The sequence below is a fragment of the Dendrobates tinctorius genome, unplaced genomic scaffold (assembly GCF_039654945.1).
Source record: "Dendrobates tinctorius isolate UK_male_01 unplaced genomic scaffold, ASM3965494v1 ptg000393l, whole genome shotgun sequence".
Classification (NCBI taxonomy): domain Eukaryota; kingdom Metazoa; phylum Chordata; class Amphibia; order Anura; family Dendrobatidae; genus Dendrobates; species Dendrobates tinctorius.
Genome location: NW_027362059.1, coordinates 722,613 through 740,706, shown reverse-complemented (window position 1 = coordinate 740,706; position 18,094 = coordinate 722,613). Strand labels below are relative to the sequence as shown.

The 18,094-nt window shown below is 45.7% G+C and overlaps 1 protein-coding gene across 3 annotated transcripts in view; it reads left to right on the top strand.

Moving 5' to 3' along the window:
* TTBK1 (tau tubulin kinase 1) overlaps positions 1-18,094 on the top strand; it is a 268,616-nt gene that overhangs the window by 47,201 nt on the left and 203,321 nt on the right. The window contains exon 1 of one of the 3 annotated variants that reach the window (XM_073563521.1): positions 5,307-5,453. The exons of the other annotated variants lie outside the window; for them this stretch is intronic. The gene's annotated coding sequence lies outside the window, so the exon portion shown is untranslated. Of the gene's footprint in view, positions 1-5,306; positions 5,454-18,094 lie in introns of those variants that run through there. 3 annotated transcript variants of the gene reach the window in all.

Sequence of the window (18,094 nt, the reverse complement as noted above, 5' to 3'; positions counted from 1 at the left end):
GAATTTGTGGGGTTGTATGGAGGAATGGGTGGAGTTATATTTGAATAGGCAGAGTTGTATGGAGGAATGGGCAGAGTTGTATGGAGGGATGGACGGAGTTGTATGGAGGAATGGGTGGGGTTGTATGAAGGAATAGGCGGAGTTGTATGGAGGAATGGGTGGGGTTGTATGGAGGAATGGGCGGAGTTGTATGGAGGAATGGGTGGGGTTATATTTGAATAGGCAGAGTTGTATGGAGGAATGGGTGGGGTTGTATGAAGGAATGGACGGAGTTGTATGGAGGAATGGGTGGGGTTATATCTGAATAGGCAGAGTTGTATGGAGGAATGGGTGGGGTTGTATTGAGGAATGGGTGGGGTTATATCTGAATAGGCAGAGTTGTATGGCGGAGTGCGTGGAATTGTATGGAGTACCCAGAGGGGTTCTATATGGAATGAGCAGAAATATCTGAAGTAATGGGTGGGGTTATATGGAGGAATTGGTGGGGTTGTATGGAGGAAAGGGCTGGGTTATCTGGAGTGGTAGGAGAGTTGCAGAAAGAGTTGGGAGGGTTGATATAAAGTAGCTGGCTTGTAATATGAAGTATTAGGAGCCATGACTTGGAGCCGTTACATGCGTTCTACGCGCAGATATGTGTGCAGGCTGAATCCTGGCTAATCGTTTTTTGTTGATGCATGGCTTTACATGTCTGACTCCTGCTGTGATGTTAGACATCTCTTCTCCTCCTCGGCCACCGCTGCCCTCCGATCATGTGAGCACAAGCAATGTCGGCTTCCTCCCTGGTGCTGCATGCTCTTGTTGCTGCCCATTGAGAGATGTGCATGTGCCACCCCTCACGCTCCACCCTGTGATACCACATCATGTGGAACGTCTGTAACTGACCCCGTAGGTGCCATGCTATGTAAGGGTGGTAGAGCTGGTGTCATGGTGCTGCTGGACCCGTGGATCCCAAAGTGACATTGCGCCTGGTCCACTCCAGTCCCATCCAGAGCTGCCATCTTCTCGCTACTATAAGTCCTGGAGCTTAGATCCTGTTATGGACACCACAACTTCTGGCCAAAAATGATGAGCTCAGCAGATTCGAGGACGGGGTCTGCACTAATCACATATGACCCAGAACAATAGTAACTGTCACACACAGAATTATTACTAATGATGACAATTTCTCCAGATCAAGAGAAATTTATGGACTTTTCCAGGACGTCCTATCCTGACAGCACCATGGGGTTGTCCTTTCATCCTTCCCGGGACAGGAAATGCACGAGAGGTTAAAAGGTCCCCTCCCACACCACACTCCAGTGTTTTTCCTGTCCCTGTAAGGGCAGGCACGGGAGCGCTGCAGCCGCGGTATACAGGAAACCAGAAGGAAGGTTCAGAAGCTATAGGATCTTACCGGGGCCAGGAGGTGCGGGGTCCTAACCGCCAACTCCTCCGGGTCGGACGATGTAAGCGGCACCCCCCTAAGGGGGGTTCTCCGCCGGGTGTCCCGTGGAGCGTCGCTCCGGGACTCATCCCCGCTTCCCCCAGCGCGGCTCCCGCGAGGCCCAGAATGCAGAGCGGCGGCGCGTCACTTCCGGGCCCCAGGGATGACGACTTCCGGTTGGGACACGGAGGACGCGTCAGAGGGCGGCAGAAGGAGCGTTCCTGCGCAAGACAAGATAGGATAAGAGTGGGGGGAAGCGGGAGACCAGCGCACCGGCCCCAGGCAGACTGAGAGTTGACAGACGTCTAAGTTTCTGTCAGACGCCGCCAGCATGGACCCCGGGTCCAGTGACCAGCCAGAACCAGCTTCCGTGAGTAAAGGGCACAGGGGCAGGATGGCCAGAGACAGGAGCTTTTTTTAAAGGAGGACTCCTGTCTTTTTAGGATAAGGCGACACCAGCTCCAGCAACAGCCAGGACATCAGGCAAACCTAAATGCCCCATCTGTGCCAGCAAACTGCCGAGCGCATGGAAGAAGCCCCTATGCGAGGATTGCACACTCCGAATCGTCAGAGGCGAGCAGGCAGCCTTTCTCACGGAGATACGCGCAGTAGTCCGAGACGAAGTTCAAGCCTCGGTCTCTGGAATACTACCTACTCAGTCTTCCGGCCAGTCCCAGTCCAAAAGACCTAGATGGGAGTCCGACCTATCATCGGAAGAAGAGATACGGGGCACGGACTCGGAGGAAGAGGGCGAGATTACCTCGGAACCCCTAGAAACAGGGAAGAGGTACCTCTTCACATCAGAGAACACGGAAGAGCTGCTCAGGGCAGTAAGAAGTACAATGCAGATCGAGGAAACCCCGAAAGAACAATCCATCCAGGACACAATGTTCGGGGGACTTAGAGCCAGGATTCGTCAGGTCTTCCCAGTTAATGACCATATCCGGGCAATGATCCTGGAAGAATGGGAAGATGCGGAGAAAAGAATGATCGTGCCGCAAGACTTTAAGCTGCGACTTCCATTTAACCAGGAGGACATCAGCACTTGGGACGAGGTGCCTAAGATCGATTCACCGGTGGCCAAGGTGTCGAGGAAAACTTCGATTCCTTTTGAAGATTCTTCCAGTTTCAAGGAGCCCATGGACAAAAAGGCCGACGTGCTCTTAAAAAGAGCTTGGGAGGCCTCAGCGGCAGTGATAAAAGCAAATATAGCCGCTACATCGGTCGCTAGATCCATGCACCTATGGATGGACCACTTGGAACAACAGTTAAAGGATAAAACCCCTAGGGGTGATATCCTTGAGAGTATTGCCCTGTTGAAAATCGCGACCGGTTTTCTGGCAGATGCTTCTGCAGAATCGGTACGGTTTGCGGCCAGAAATAATTCCCTATCCAACGCGGCCCGCCGGGCCATATGGATGAAAACCTGGTCGGGGGACTACCAATCTAAAAATAAGTTATGTTCCATACCCTTCTCGGGCGGGAAGGTATTTGGGCCAGCTTTGGATAAAATTCTAGAGAGTGCCTCCGACGACAAAAAAGGTTTTCCAGAGGAAAAACCAAAAAGGCAATTTCCCTTTCAGAGATCCCGCCCATACCAGAGGCAGGAATATAGAGGGAAAGGGAAATCTCGCTGGGAGAACTCGAGGGGGGGAAGAAGTAGAGCTCCCACGTCTCGCTCCGGACAAAGTTCCAGGAGCAGAAGGCAATGACGTCATGCCGGTAGGGGGGCGCCTAAAACACTTTGCAGGTGCATGGCAGCGCATCTCCCAGAACCCATGGGTCCTCAATACAATTGCCCAGGGCTATACCCTCGAGTTCACAAGATCCCCTCCAGCACGATTTGTGGTTACAAAACCCCGTTCCGAAGCCATGATAGACCCTATATGGGCAGACATAAGAGACCTGTTAAAAACAGAAGTAGTAATTCCTGTCCCAGAGGTAGAGAGAGGTCAGGGCCACTATTCTACACTATTCACGATAAAAAAACCATCGGGGGAAAGCCGAACTATCATAAATTTAAAGCCATTGAATCAATGGGTTCGTTACAAAAGGTTCCGAATGGAGTCCCTGAAAACCGCCATCCCGCTAATAGACCAGAACGCGTCCATGTGCACTATAGATTTAAAGAACGCATATTATCACGTTCCCATCCATCCTCAATCTCAGAGGTTCCTGCGTTTCGCCCTAGTGAAAAGAGGAAAACACTACCACCGATCGCCATAATACCGAGGGTCCTCAGGAAGATCCAGGAGGAAGGAGCTCGGGTGATGCTGGTCATACCTTTTTGGCCCAGGCGGAGTTGCTTTCCCCTCCTCGGAAAGATGGCTCAGAGGGGGCCACTCCACCTACCGACAATACCAGACTTGCTCTCCCAGGGTCCAGTGTTACACCCAGACCCAGGAAGCCTGCAACTGGCAGCATGGATCTGAGAGGGACATCCTAAAGTCCAGTGGCCTTTCGGACCAGGTGATCTCCACATTGCAAGCCAGCCGAAAACCGGTGACAAGAGCGATATATTGTAAAATCTGGAAGAGATTCTGTTCCGAAAGTGGTAGTGCCCCTCTAGACCTATCTCGGCCTGATATCCCTCGGATCCTGGACTTCCTACAGGCTGGATTCGATAAGGGCCTGACCCCGAGCACACTCAAAGTCCAGATAGCGGCCTTAAGTACCTTCTTTAATTTCTCCCTATCCTCCCATCCATGGATAGCGTGATTTACTAAAGCCACCCAGAGGCTAAGACCCACATTGAGGAAAACTGTCCCCCCATGGGACCTAAATCTGGTACTCAACACGCTGTGTAGGCCCCCTTATGAGCCAATTTCGGAGATAGACATTTCAAAGCTCACACAAAAAACTGCTTTTTTGGTAGCTATTACCTCAGCTAAACGTTTAGGTGAAATCCAGGCCCTCTCAATCCAGAATCCCTACATTCAGATCTTTGAGGACCACATAACGCTCAAACTAGATCCAAAGTTTCTCCCTAAGGTAGTATCGCCGCGGAATCTAAACCAAGAAATAATCCTGCCCTCGTTTTGTCCAGCCCCAAAGAATGATAAAGAAAAATTGTTTCATTCTCTGGATGTTAGACGCACGGTCGCCCGTTACCTGGAAGTCACCCGGGACTGGCGACAGGACACAAAACTATTTGTCCAGTACGGCGGCAAAAATAAAGGTAGAAGTGCGGCTACACAAACTCTAGCGAGGTGGATAACAACAATAATCTCCTTGGCGTACGAGGCCGAGGGCTTGCCGGTACCTGAAGGGCTTAGGGCTCATTCCACCAGGGCGATAGCGACTTCATGGGCAGAGAGGGCGGGTGCCTCAGTAGAACAGATATGCAGGGCCACCACCTGGTCTACACCAAATACTTTCTGTAGACACTATAAGTTGGACACTATCAGCTAGCCAGGCGACCTTCGGTCGCAAAGTGCTACAAGCAGTAGTCCCACCCTAAGCGAATTCCTACTTTGGTATTCCCCATGGTGCTGTCAGGATAGGACGTCCTGGAAAACGGAGATTAGACCTACCGGTAATGTAATTTCCAGGAGTCCATCCTGACAGCACTGGTAGTTCCCTCCCTATGATTTGTATTGGTATCATTATGCTTGTACTAAATCCAAATAAAATTTAATTGCATCCATACTGGTGTGGTACTTGGAAAAATCACTGGAGTGTGGTGTGGGAGGGGACCTTTTAACTTCTCGTGAATTTCCTGTCCCTGGAAGGATGAAAGGACAACCCCATGGTGCTGTCAGGATGGACTCCTGGAAATAACATTACCGGTAGGTCTAATCTCCGTTTTCCATTTCTAGAACAATCCCAGCAAAACCTGGTTAGAGAAAAAGGATGGCTGCAATGTTCTAAAGCTCCATGATGGACTCCAGCACCGAGCGCGTCAGAGGACGACACCGGTTCCCAGTCCACAGCAAGTGCGAAGCATAAGAGAGGCGATCATCCTGGAAAAGGAGGCAGAATCATTAGCCAATGTCTGTGAGTGAGCTGTAGAAAATCATCTGAAGGAAAGGTGATTTGCATTCAGGAAAGCCAAAGAAAAAGCAGGAGACAGTAAGCTAAGTAGAAGGGATCATGAAGGGTGGCACAATGATATGGTCAGCAGACAGCATCTAATTGGTGGAAATTACAAAATTCTTCATGACAGTTTCCATCCTGAATAGTTGGTCTGTCCAACAATCTTCAAGGATAAGGCTGAGCTGTCCCCCGATTAGGATAAGGAAGATCTGTACCTCAATCTTCGAGGATAAGGCTGAGCTGTCCCCCGATTATCGAGGGTAAGGAAGATCTGTCCATCAATTATTGAGGATAAGGAAGATCTGTCCATTAATTATTGAGGATAAGGCCGGTCTGTCCCTCAATCTTCAAGGATATGGCTGAGCTGTCCCCCCGATTATCGAGGATAAGGCTGAGCTGTCCCCCCGATCATCGAGGATAAGGCTGATCTGTCCCTCAATTATTGAGGATAAGGCTGGTCTGTCCCTCGATTATTGAGGATAAGGCTCAGCTGTCCCCCATCATCGAGGATAAGGCTAATCTGTCCCCCCGATCATCGAGGATAACGCTGACCTGTCCCCCATCATCGAGGATAAGGCTGAGATGTTCCCTGATTATCGAGGATAAGGCCGGTCTGTCCCCCGATCATCGAGGATAAGGCTGATCTGTCCCTCAATTATCGAGGATAACGCTGATCTGTCCCCCTTCTTCGAGGATAAGGCTGATCTGTCCCCCCCGATTATCGAGGATAAGGCTGATCTGTCCCCCCGATTATCGAGGATAAGGCTGAGCTGTCCCCCTGATCATCGAGGATAAGGCTGATCTGTCCCTCAATTATCGAAGATAACGCTGATCTGTCCCCCATCATCGAGGATAAGGCTGATCTGTCCCCCCGATTATCGAGGATAAGGCTGACCTGTCCCCCGATTATCGAGGATAAGGCTGAGCTGTCCCCCGATTATCGAGGATAAGGCTGATCTGTCCCCCCGATCATCGAGGATAAGGCTGATCTGTCCCTCAATTATTGAGGATAATTCTGATCTGTCCCCCATCATCGAGGATAAGGCTGATCTGTCCCCCTGATCATCGAGGATAAGGCTGAGCTGTCCCCCGATTATCGAGGATAAGGCTGATCTGTCCCCCTGATCATCCAGGATAAGGCTGATCTGTCCCTCAATTATTGAGGATAAGGCTGATATGTCCCTTAATTATCGAGGATAACACTGATCTGTCCCCCATCCTCGAGGATAAGGCTGATCTGTGGCTCAGTGGTTAGCACTGCAGCCTTGCAGCGCTGGAGTCCTGGCTTCGAATCCCACCAAGGACAACATCTGCAAGGAGCTTGTATGTTCTCCCGATGTTTGCGTGGGTTTCCTCCGGGTTCTCCGGTTTCCTCCCACATTCCAAAGACAGATAGGGAATGTAGATTGTGAGCCCCATCGGGGAGAGTGATGATAATGTGTGCAAACTGTAAAGTGCTGCAGAATATGTTAGCGCTATATAAAAATAAAGATTATTATTATCTGTCCCCCATCATTGAGGATAAGGCTGATCTGTCCCCGATCATCGAGAATAAGACTGAGCTGTCCCCCGATCATCAAGTATAAGGACGATATGTCCCTGAGCATGAAGGATAAGGCAGATCTGTCCCTGACCATCAGGGTAAGGTCTATCTATCCCCTGATCATCAAGGATAAGACCGATATGTCCCTTAGCATCAATTGTTAGGCTGATCTCTCCTAGCATCAAGGATAAGGTTGACCTGTCTCCTGATCATCAAGAATAAGGCTGATATGTCCCTTGGTCATCAAGGATAAGGCTGATCTGTCCCCATAGCATCAAGGATAAGGTTGATCTGTTCTCCGAACATCAAGGATATGGCTGATCTGTCCCCCAATCATCAACAATAAGGCAAATCTGTCCCCCAACCATCATCATCATCAAGGATAAGGCTAGTCTGTCACCTGATCATCAAGCATAATGCTAACTTGTCCCCAGATCATCAAGGATAAGGCCGATCTATTGCCTGATCATCAAGGATAAGGCTGATCTGTTCCCTGAGCACCGAGGATAAGGCCGATCTGTCCCCCGTTATCAAGGATAAGTGAGGTCTATCTCCTGATTATCTAGGATAAGGAAGATCTGTCTCCTGATTATCTAGGAAAAGGCCGGTCCCCCGTCATTAAGGATAAGGAAGATCTGTGTCATGATTATCAAGGATAAGGGAGATCTGTCTCCTGATTATCAAGGTTAACTGAGATCTGTCTCCTGGTTATCAAGGGTTAGGAAGATCTGTCTCCTAATTATCAAGTATAAGGGAGATCTGTTTCCTGACCGTCAAGAATAAGGAAGATCTGTTTCCTGATCATCAAAGATAAGGTAGATCTGACCCCTGATTATCTAGGATAGGGAAGATCTGTCTCCTGATTATCTAGGATAAGGCCGGTCCCCCGTCATCAAGAATAAGGAAGATCTGTTTCCTGATCATCAAAGATAAGGTAGATCTGTCCCCTGATTATCTAGGATAGGGAAGATCTGTCTCCTGATTATCTAGGATAAGGCCGGTCCCCCGTCATCAAGGATAAGGAAGATCTGTCTCCTGATTGTCAAGGATAAGGAAGATCTGTCTCCTGATTGTCAAGGATAAGGAAGATCTGTCTCCTGACCATCAAGGATGAGGGAGATCTGTCCCCTGATCAAGGATAAGGAAGAACTGTCTCCTACTTATCAAGGATAAGGGAGATCTGTCTCCTGATTATCAAGGATAAGGAAGATTTGTCTCCTGATTGTCAAGGATAAGGAAGATCTGTCTCCTGTTTGTCAAGGATAAGGAAGATCTGTTTCCTGACCATCAAGGATAATGGAGATCTGTCCCCTGATCCTCAAGGATAAGGAAGAACTGTCTCCTACTTATCAAGCATAAGGGAGATCTGTCTCCTGATTATCAAGGATAAGGAAGATCTGTCTCCTGATTATCAAGGATAAGGAAGATCTATCTCCTGATTATCAAGGATAAGGGAGATCTGTCTCCTGATTGTCAAGGATAAGGAAGATTTGTCTCCTGATTGTCAAGGATAAGGAAGATCTGTTTCCTGACCATCAAGGATAAGGGAGATCTGTCCCCTGATCATCAAGGATAAGGAATAACTGTCTCCTACTTATCAAGCATAAGGGAGATCTGTCTCCTGATTATCAAGGATAAGGAAGATCTGTCTCCTGATTATCAAGGATAAGGAAGATCTATCTCCTGATTATCAAGGATAAGGGAGATCTGTCTCCTGATTATCAAGGATAAGGAAGATCTGTCTCCTAATTATCAAGGATAAGGAAGATCTGTCTCCTAATTATCAAGGATAAGGAAGATCTGTTTCGTGACCATCAAGGATAAAGAAGATCTGTTTCCTGATCATCAAGGTTAAGGAAGATCTGTCTCCTGACCATCAAGGATAAAGAAGATCTGTTTCCTGATTATCAAGTATAAGAAAGATCTGTCTCCTGATTATCAAGGATAAGGATGATCTGTCTCTTGATTATCAAGGATAAGGGAGATCTGTCTCCTGATTATCAAGGATAAGGATGATCTGTCTCCTGATTATCAAGGATAAGGGAGATCTGTCTCCTGATTATCAAGGATAAGGGAGATCTGTCTCCTGATTATCAAGGATAAGGGAGATCTGTCTCCTGATTATCAAGTATAAGGGAGATCTGTCTCCTGATTATCAAGGATAAGGATGATCTGTCTCCTGATTATCAAGGATAAGGGAGATCTGTCTCCTGATTATCAAGGATAAGGGAGATCTGTCTCCTGATTATCAATGATTAGGGAGATCTGTCTCCTGATTATCAAGAATAAGGGAGATCTGTCTCCTGATTATCAAGGATAAGGGAGATCTGTCTCCTGATTATCAAGAATAAGGAATATCTGTCTCCTGATTATCAAGGATAAGGGAGATCTGTCTCCTGATTATCAAGGATAAGGAAGATCTGTTTCCTACTTATCAATGATAAGGAAGATCTGTCTCCTGATTATCAAGAATAAGGAAGAACTGTCTCCTACTTATCAAGGATAAGGAAGATCTGTCTCCTGATAATCTAGAATAAGGCAGATCTGTCTCCTGATTATCAAGGATAAGGGAGATCTGTTTCCTGACCATCAAGGATAAAGAAGATCTGTCTCCTGATAATCTAGAATAAGGCAGATCTGTCTCCTAATTATCAAGGATAAGGAAGATCTGTCTCCTGATTATCAAGGATAAGGGAGATCTGTCTCCTGATAATCTAGAATGAGGCAGATCTGTCTCCTAATTATCAAGGATAAGGAAGATCTGTCTCCTAATTATCAAGAATAAGGAAGATCTGTCTCCTGATTATCAAGGGTAAGGGAGATCTGTCTCCTAATAATCTAGAATAAGGCAGATCTGGCTCCTAATTATCAAGGATAAGGAAGATCTGTCTCCTAATTATCAAGGATAAGGGAGATCTGTTTCCTGACCATCAAGGGTAAAGAAGATCTGTCTCCTGATTATCAAGGATAAGGAAGATCTGTCTCCTGATTATCAAGTATAAGAAAGATCTGCCTCCTGATTATCAAGGGTAAGGGAGATCTGTTTCCTGATTATCTAGGATAAGGGAGATCTGTCTCCTGATTATCAAGGATACGGAAGATCTGTCTCCTGATTATCAAAGATAAGGAAGATCTGTCTCCTGATTATCAAGGATAGCGAAGATCTGTCTCCTGATTATCAAGGATAAGGAAGATCTGTCTCCTGATTATCAAGGATAAGGGAGATCTGTTTCCTGATCATCAAGGATAAAGAAGATCTGTCTCCTAATTATCAAGGATAAGGAAGATCTGTCTCCGGATTATCAAGGATAAGGAAGATCTGTCTCCTGATTATCAAGGATAAGAAAGATCTGTCTCCTGATTATCAAGGATAAGGAAGATCTGTCTCCTGATTATCAAGGATAAGGAAGATCTGTCTCCTGATTATCAAGGATAAGGAAGATCTGTCTCCTGATTATCAAGGATAAGGAAGATCTGTCTCCTGATTATCAAGGATAAGGGAGATCTGTCTCCTGATTATCAAGGATAAGGGAGATCTGTCTCCTGATTATCAAGGATAAGGAAGATCTGTCTCCTGATTATCAAGGATAAGGAAGATCTGTCTCCTGATTATCAAGGATAAGGGAAATCGATCTCCTTATTATCATGGATAAGGAAGTTCTGTCTCCTGATTATCAAGGATAAGGAAGATCTGTCCCCCAATCAATAAGGATCAAGCCGATCTGTCACCGATTCATCAACAAGGCGATTCTGTCCCGGATCATTGTGGAATGGGTCAATCTGTATTCCTTTGTTAGAGGATAAAGCTGATGTGCCCCCGATCTTCAAGAATGTAGTCCATCTGTTACCATCTCATTGAGGAAATTGGAACCATCTTGATGTAGGACATTTATCATTGGTGATCTGTTCCTTTAAGAATTCACATTTTACAAACATGAAGAAAGTAAAGTAATTGCTGGGTTTTGTTGTCATGGTTTGAACAGGGTTCTTGCCCTGCACTCACAGGGTTAAGTGTTCGTGGCCTCTTTCTGGATCTGGGAGGGTTATTTATACTCACTCTTTACCAGGGTTCTCGGTCAGCTATACTGTTGTTCTGGTGTGTCTGACCCCCCTGGTTTGCGTGTATTCTGCGTTGCTTGTTTGCTTCCCGTGTATGACCCGGTCTGTTCCCTCACTCTGTATTTCGTGTCTCGCTTTGGTACTATTGTCTTTTCTGGTTCTTACCTCCTGGCTTGGCTATCGTTACTTCGTTACAGTTTGTCCCTATTGTACCATCTATTGCCCGTTCTGGTTTTCTGATCTATTGCTACATCCTGACTATCCATTCTGTCTAACCCTTTGGTACTGTATTGCTATCTCGTGCTTTGACCTGGCTTGATCTGGTTTCTGTCTCTGTCTATGCCCCTTGGTAACATTGTCCTGTAGTTACCTTTCTAGGAGTTTCCCTGCAGCTCCTGGCTCTGAGGAGCTGAGGCCACGCCCCCAGCAGTCACATGCTTCAGGTCCTGTGAGCTTGGAGCATGCATCGTCACCACTGAGACTCCGCTCCGCAGGTATCTTTGTGCACAGTCTTTGTACTCAGGACACGCGCACTGGCTCAGTGAGCTAGTGCAGTGCGGTGTTCCTGACATTTGTATTGCCGTGGTTCCATATTCTTTACTTGATCTGGGGAAACCTTTACGAATAATAATAATTTCCTGTTAGTTTCTGAGTTTTCATGCGGCTATTAAACATTGGTTAATGTCATATTTGTGATTCCTGGATTTGCTATTAAGTAGAAAAGCTGAGTGATCATCTTGTACATGACGGCGTCCATCATTTTGGCCAAGGATGGTCTTTTGGTATATTGGTATTGGTAGCTTAACTTGTACCATAGCAGAATGTGCTCCGCGGTTACCGAAGCAGGAGAAACCATTGTGTGAACTCTGAGCTAAGCGACTACCTGCAGAATTGAGAGTACAGCTCTGGATGTGACTATCAGATGATGACGATCAGAATCCATTACAAAGCTGTCACGAGATGGTTCCACTGACGTGATTATTCTTTACGACTCCTTGTAGTGTGATTTGTGCTTGACACTATGATAATGTACAGTCGGTTGGAATAGAGAAAGCGCCATGTTTCTGCTGTCCTGGGAAGGGTTGTGATGGGCTATGGAGTGGAAAGCTTCTGCATGTGCTTTTAGCTCTGCTCTGGCCACGCTCGTGCACCATTTGCTTTCGACTTTCTGCATGTACAGTTTACTGTTGTGTCTTATCTTGTGTGTCTTGTCTTCCTCCCTTATTGTTCCCCGGATTTACTCTCATCTCAGTCCAGCCATGGCAAGAAGAGCACAGTAAGGATCATGTCTCTCGGAATGGAAAGGCTGTGGGTGAAAGGGGTTTTTATGTAGTAAAAAGTTCTGTATAGAAAGGTTCTTAGTTTGTAGAAGGGTCATCAGTGTATGATATGGACTAGGAAGGAGGGTAGTCTGTGGTAGGGTCATTGGTGTTGGACATGGGTTAGGGGGGATAATGCTGTCTTTGTAGGGGTCGTCAGTTTTGGATATGCGGTAGGGAGTAGGGTAGTGTCTGTAGAAAGCTCATCAATGAAACATATGGGTTAGGGAGGAGGGCCATCAGGGTGCTCAGGGCCTGTTTTGCAAAAACTGGGGCCTGGGCAACAGTTTAACCCCTTCATGTTTGGAGGTATTTTCATTCCTGCGTTTTTGTTTTTTGCTCCCGTTTAATTTTTTTTTTTTTTTACCATGTTCACTAAATGTTTAAACTTCCCTGCCATTATGATTCCCCAGGTCATTACGAGTGCATAGACACCAAACATGTCTCGGTTCTTTTTTTATCAGAATGGTGAAAAAAAAACTTTGTTAAAAAAAATTCCGCCATTTTCTGACACCCGTAGCATCTTCATTGTTCGTGGTCTTGGGTTGGGTGAGGGCTTATTTTTTGTGCACCAAGCTGACGTTTTTATTGATACCATTTTGGTGCAGATCTTTTGATCACCCGTTATTACATTTTATTGCAATGTGGCGGCAACAAAAAAAAACGTAATTTTGTTTTTTTTTTCGCTATGCCATTTCGCGATCGGGTTAATTCTTTTTTTTATATTGATAGATCGGGCAATTCTGAACTCGGTGATACCAAATATGTATTAAAAACACATGTGACATGCACAAGTGTGAACAAGTCGGTAAGACAGTGTTCACACCACCCACTGACTGAAACACAACAAGAAAGTACAGAATGACAAATTTGCAAAAATACTCTGCAGTAAAAAATATGACAATAATCAGCAAGTGCTGGATAACAAATACAGGGTATTTAGTCGATAAGTTTTTTGCAAAAAATGTATACCAAATATGTGTATATTTGATTTTTTTCTAATTGTTTTATTTTGAATGGGGCGAAAGGGGGGTGATTTGAACTTTTATATTTTCTTATTTTTTATATTTTTAAAAACTTTTTTAAATTTTTTTTGGCATGCTACAGTTGTCTGATCGCCTCTCCTACACATTCAATTATCAGACCGCCTGTGTGTAGCAGAAATGCTCACTTCTTGTGACCGCCGACCACCGGACAGTGCTCATAGCAGTCTGGCTATGACAACCATAGAGGTCTGCAGGAGACCTCTGGTTGTCATGCCAACCAATCGGTGACCCCCGATCACGTGACGGGGTCACTGATGGGCGAGATTTCCGGCGCCCTTCCTGTAAGCACAAGTTAAATGTCGCTGTCAGAGATTGACAGCAACTTTTAACAGGTTAACAGCCACAGGTGGATCACGTTTCCACCCACAGCTGTTAGAGGCACATGTCAGCTGTTCAAAACAGCTGACGTGCCGGGAATGATGTGGGCTCAACACCGGAGCCCACTTCAAAGGGATGGATTCTGACGTGGGCGTAATATTAAACCTAACGTCGGAAAGGGGTTAATGTGGGACCCCAAATGCTCACATATTGCACCATCACACAGAAACATTTCGGTTGTATTTACGTGCGTTGAGTTCAGGCTGCTAAACAAGCGTGATCAACAATATTGAAGTTGTTAGACGCTTGTTTCTAGGCCTCTTTACACCGGCTGAGGAACAATGATGGGGATAGAATAATCACTAATAGATCACGAACAGATCACGATACAGTATCATGTTATCAGCAGCATATCTGCAGGCTAAGCCGGGCAATGTGCTGCTGAGATTATTGATTTCTGTTCTGGCATAAACAATCCAATCACTCAATGAATAGGCAGCATTTTGCTTGTTTAGTATAATACACCCCATAGTCCTCCACATAGTATAATGCACCCCATAGTCTTCTATATTGTATAATGCACACCCCATAGTCTTCCATATAGTATAATGTGCCCCATAACACTCCATATAGTATAATACACTCCCCATGGTCCTCCATGTAGTTTAATACACTCCCCATAGTCCTCCATATAGTATAATACACTCCCCATAGTCCTCCATATAGTATAATGCACTCCCCATAGTCCTCCATGTAGTATAATGCATACCCCATAGTCCGCCATACAGTATAATTTACACCCCATTTTCCTACATAGAGTATAATACACTCCCCATAGACCTCCATATAGTATAATACACTCCTCATAGTCCTCCATTTAATATAATACATACCCCATAGTCCTCCATAAAATATAATACACACCCCATAGTGCTCCATACAGTATAATGTACTCCCATAGTCCTCCATATAGTATAACACACTCATCACAGTCCTTCATATAGTATAATGCACACCCCATAGTCCTCCATATAGTTTAATATACCCCTTAGTCATCCACATAATAAAATGAACCCCATAGTCCTCCATATTGTATAATACACTCCCCATAGTCCTTCATATAGTATAATACACTACTCCATATAGTATAATACACTCCCCATAGTCCTCCATATAATATAATACACACCCCATTGTTGTGAGTTCATTTTTCCCTTCACCATTGAGGTCTGATGAACTCCCTCCTCTGGTGAAGGAAGGTAGTGAGGCTGATTATCAAACACCTGGGCAGCTAGATGATGACTGGGTGGCTGGAATTGAGGACTGGATATAAGGCTGCCAACGCCCTTCTTCCTGGCTGGTGATATCCTGCTGGATTCTTGGAGATCAGTCTGATTCCTGCTTCTCAAAGCTAAGTTTTTCTGCTCTGCTTTGTACGCTTCAGTTTTGTTTTTGTTTTTCCTTGTTTTTTGGGAGTTCTGCCATCCCCGGCCGGGGGTGAGCTGAATTCCATTTTTGTCTCTGATCTGTTGATCTTTTGCTCTGTCTTCAGAATATACCTGAGTGCTGATATAGTCTTTTGAAGCCCAGCGACTTCAGGGCCTGTTTTTCCTATTAGTCGGTTGGCTCATTTTGATAGGGTTTTTGCGGATGGCAGACAGCAGCTTTCCTATCCTGTCCTATGTAGTTAGCTTGGGCCCCATCATTTGTTCAACCTATCTTTCTGTGTTAGTGTTTTCATCTTGCTTCACCGTCATTATATGTTGGGGGCTGCCTATTGCTTTGGGGTCTGCTCTGGGGCAGTTTAGTTTTTCCCCTTTCTGTCTTTAGGCTATCTAGTTCTCCGGCTGTGATCGAGGGGTCTAGGGCACCGTAGGAACCCCCCACGGCTACTACTAGTAGTTGTGGATAGGTCCAGTGGTCTGCAATCCAATAGCTGCCAACCTCTCTGGTTTTTCTGGACTTAGCTGGTATTTTTTTTTCCTCCTTCGGTGACTCATCATAACAGAATCACCAGCCATACCGCAGATCCTAGGGTACTCAATAGCAGGAGAGAATTGTAAAAAAAAAAAAAAAGTGTCAGAATTTTTTTTTTTTTTTTTGTGTGCATATTTTTTCCTCTATATCTCTGAGGCCGTAGGGGGAATTTTTCTCTCAGTGGAGATGAAGCAATTGTCTGATCGTGTGGAGCAGCTCGCTGCTGAAGTGCGGGGAATTTCCGCCTATCTTGCTCATTCACATGCGGCTGAACCAAAGATTCCCACTCCTAATGTGTTTTTTGGGGATCGGTCTAAATTCTTGAATTTCAAGAATAATTGTAAATTATTTTTTGCCTTGAAGCCTAACTCGTCGGGGAGCTCCGCGCAGCAGGTTAAAATTGTCATCTCTTTGCTGCGCGGCGATCCCCAGGATTGGGCGTTTTCTTTGAAACCTGATGATCCTATTCTGAATGATGTGAACGCATTTTTTCAAGCCTTGGGGTTGTTGTATGATGAACCTAATGCTATTGATCAGGCTGAGAAGACCCTGTTGGCATTAAGCCAGGGTCGGGATTCGGAAGAGTTGTACTGTCAAAAATTCCGAAAGTGGGCGGTCCGTACTACCTGGAATGATGGTGCCTTGGCAGCCCTCTTTCGGAAGGGTTTGTCAGAAACTGTAAAAGATACTATGGTGGGATTTCCTGTTCCCTCTGGTCTTGACGATTCTATGTCATTAGCCATTCATGTGGATTGGCGTTTACGTGAACGCAAAACTACACGAGAGATGTTGCCACCTGTTGAACAAATGTCTGAACCTATGCAATGTGATAGAGTTTTGTCTAGGGCGCAACGTCAGGAGTTCAGAAGGCGTAATAAGCTGTGTTTTTTTGTGGAGATGCCTCGCGTATTATTTCTGTCTGCCCTAAACGAGAGAAACATTGTGCACACACGTTTTCTGTGGGTGGTGTTCAACCTAAGTTTCTTCTGGCAATTACTCTGATCTGCTCCCTGTCCACATTTTCCGCCAAGGCTTTTGTGGATTCGGGAGCAGCCCTGAACCTAATGGACTTGGATTTTGCTAAACGTTGTGGATTTCCTATGACACCCCTGCGGACGCCTATCCCTTTGAGGGGTATTGATGCTACTCCTTTGGTGAAGAATAAACCTCAGTTTTGGACCCAGGTGGTAATGCGGGTCGCCCCAGACCATCAAGAAAATTGCAGATTTTTGGTGTTGCATAATTTGCATGATACCATTGTTCTGGGGTTTCCCTGGTTGCAAATCCATAATCCAGTTCTGGATTGGAAATCTTTGTCTGTGGTGAGTTGGGGTTGTCGGTGTGCCCTTAGTGATGCTCCTGTTTTCTCCACCTCTCCCCAGTCGCATGATGTTCCTGACTATTTGGCTGACTTTTATGATGTATTTAGTGAGAATGAGTCTGCGTGTTTGCCTCCTCATAGGAGTTATGACTGTGCAATTGAGCTGAACCCGGGGTGTAAATTCCCCAAGGGTCGGCTTTTCAATTTATCTGTACCCGAGCACGAGGCTATGCGATCCTATATTAAGGAGGCATTGGAGAAGGGTCATATTAGACCATCCTCTTCACCCTTAGGTGCTGGGTTTTTTTTCGTGGCTAAAAAGGATGGTTCATTAAGGCCTTGTATTAACTATCGTGCCCTCAACAAAATTACTGTTAAATATCAGTATCCGTTACCCCTGATTTCTGATCTATTCTCCAGAGTTAAAGGTGCTTGCTGGTTTACCAAGCTTGACCTCAGGGGGGCGTATAATCTTGTTCGCATTAAGCATGGGGATGAATGGAAGACGGCATTTAATACTCCGGAGGGACATTTTGAGTACCTGGTGATGCCTTTCGGGCTCACTAATGCCCCTTCTGTCTTCCAGTGCTTCATGAATGATATATTCCGAGACTTTGTGGATACATTTTTGATTATCTATCTGGATGATATTTTGATCTTCTCCAAGAATTGGGACTCTCTTGTGGAACATGTTCGGACTGTGTTCTGGATTTTGAGGGAGAATTCCCTGTATGTCAAGGGATCGAAATGCCTTTTTGGGGTACAGAGGATTTCATTTTTGGGATTTATTTTGTCTCCGTCAACTATTGAAATGGACCCGGCCAAGGTACAGGCCATTTATGATTGGGTTCAGCCCACTTCTTTGAAGGCCCTCCAGAAGTTTTTGGGTTTTGCTAATTTTTATCAGAAATTTATAGCTAATTTTTCTGGTATTGCCAAGCCATTGACGGATTTGACTAGGAAGGGTGCTGATGTGCTGAATTGGTCTCCGGAGGCTGTTTCTTCCTTTCAGGAGCTGAAGCGAAGATTCACTTCTGCTCCGGTTTTGCGGCA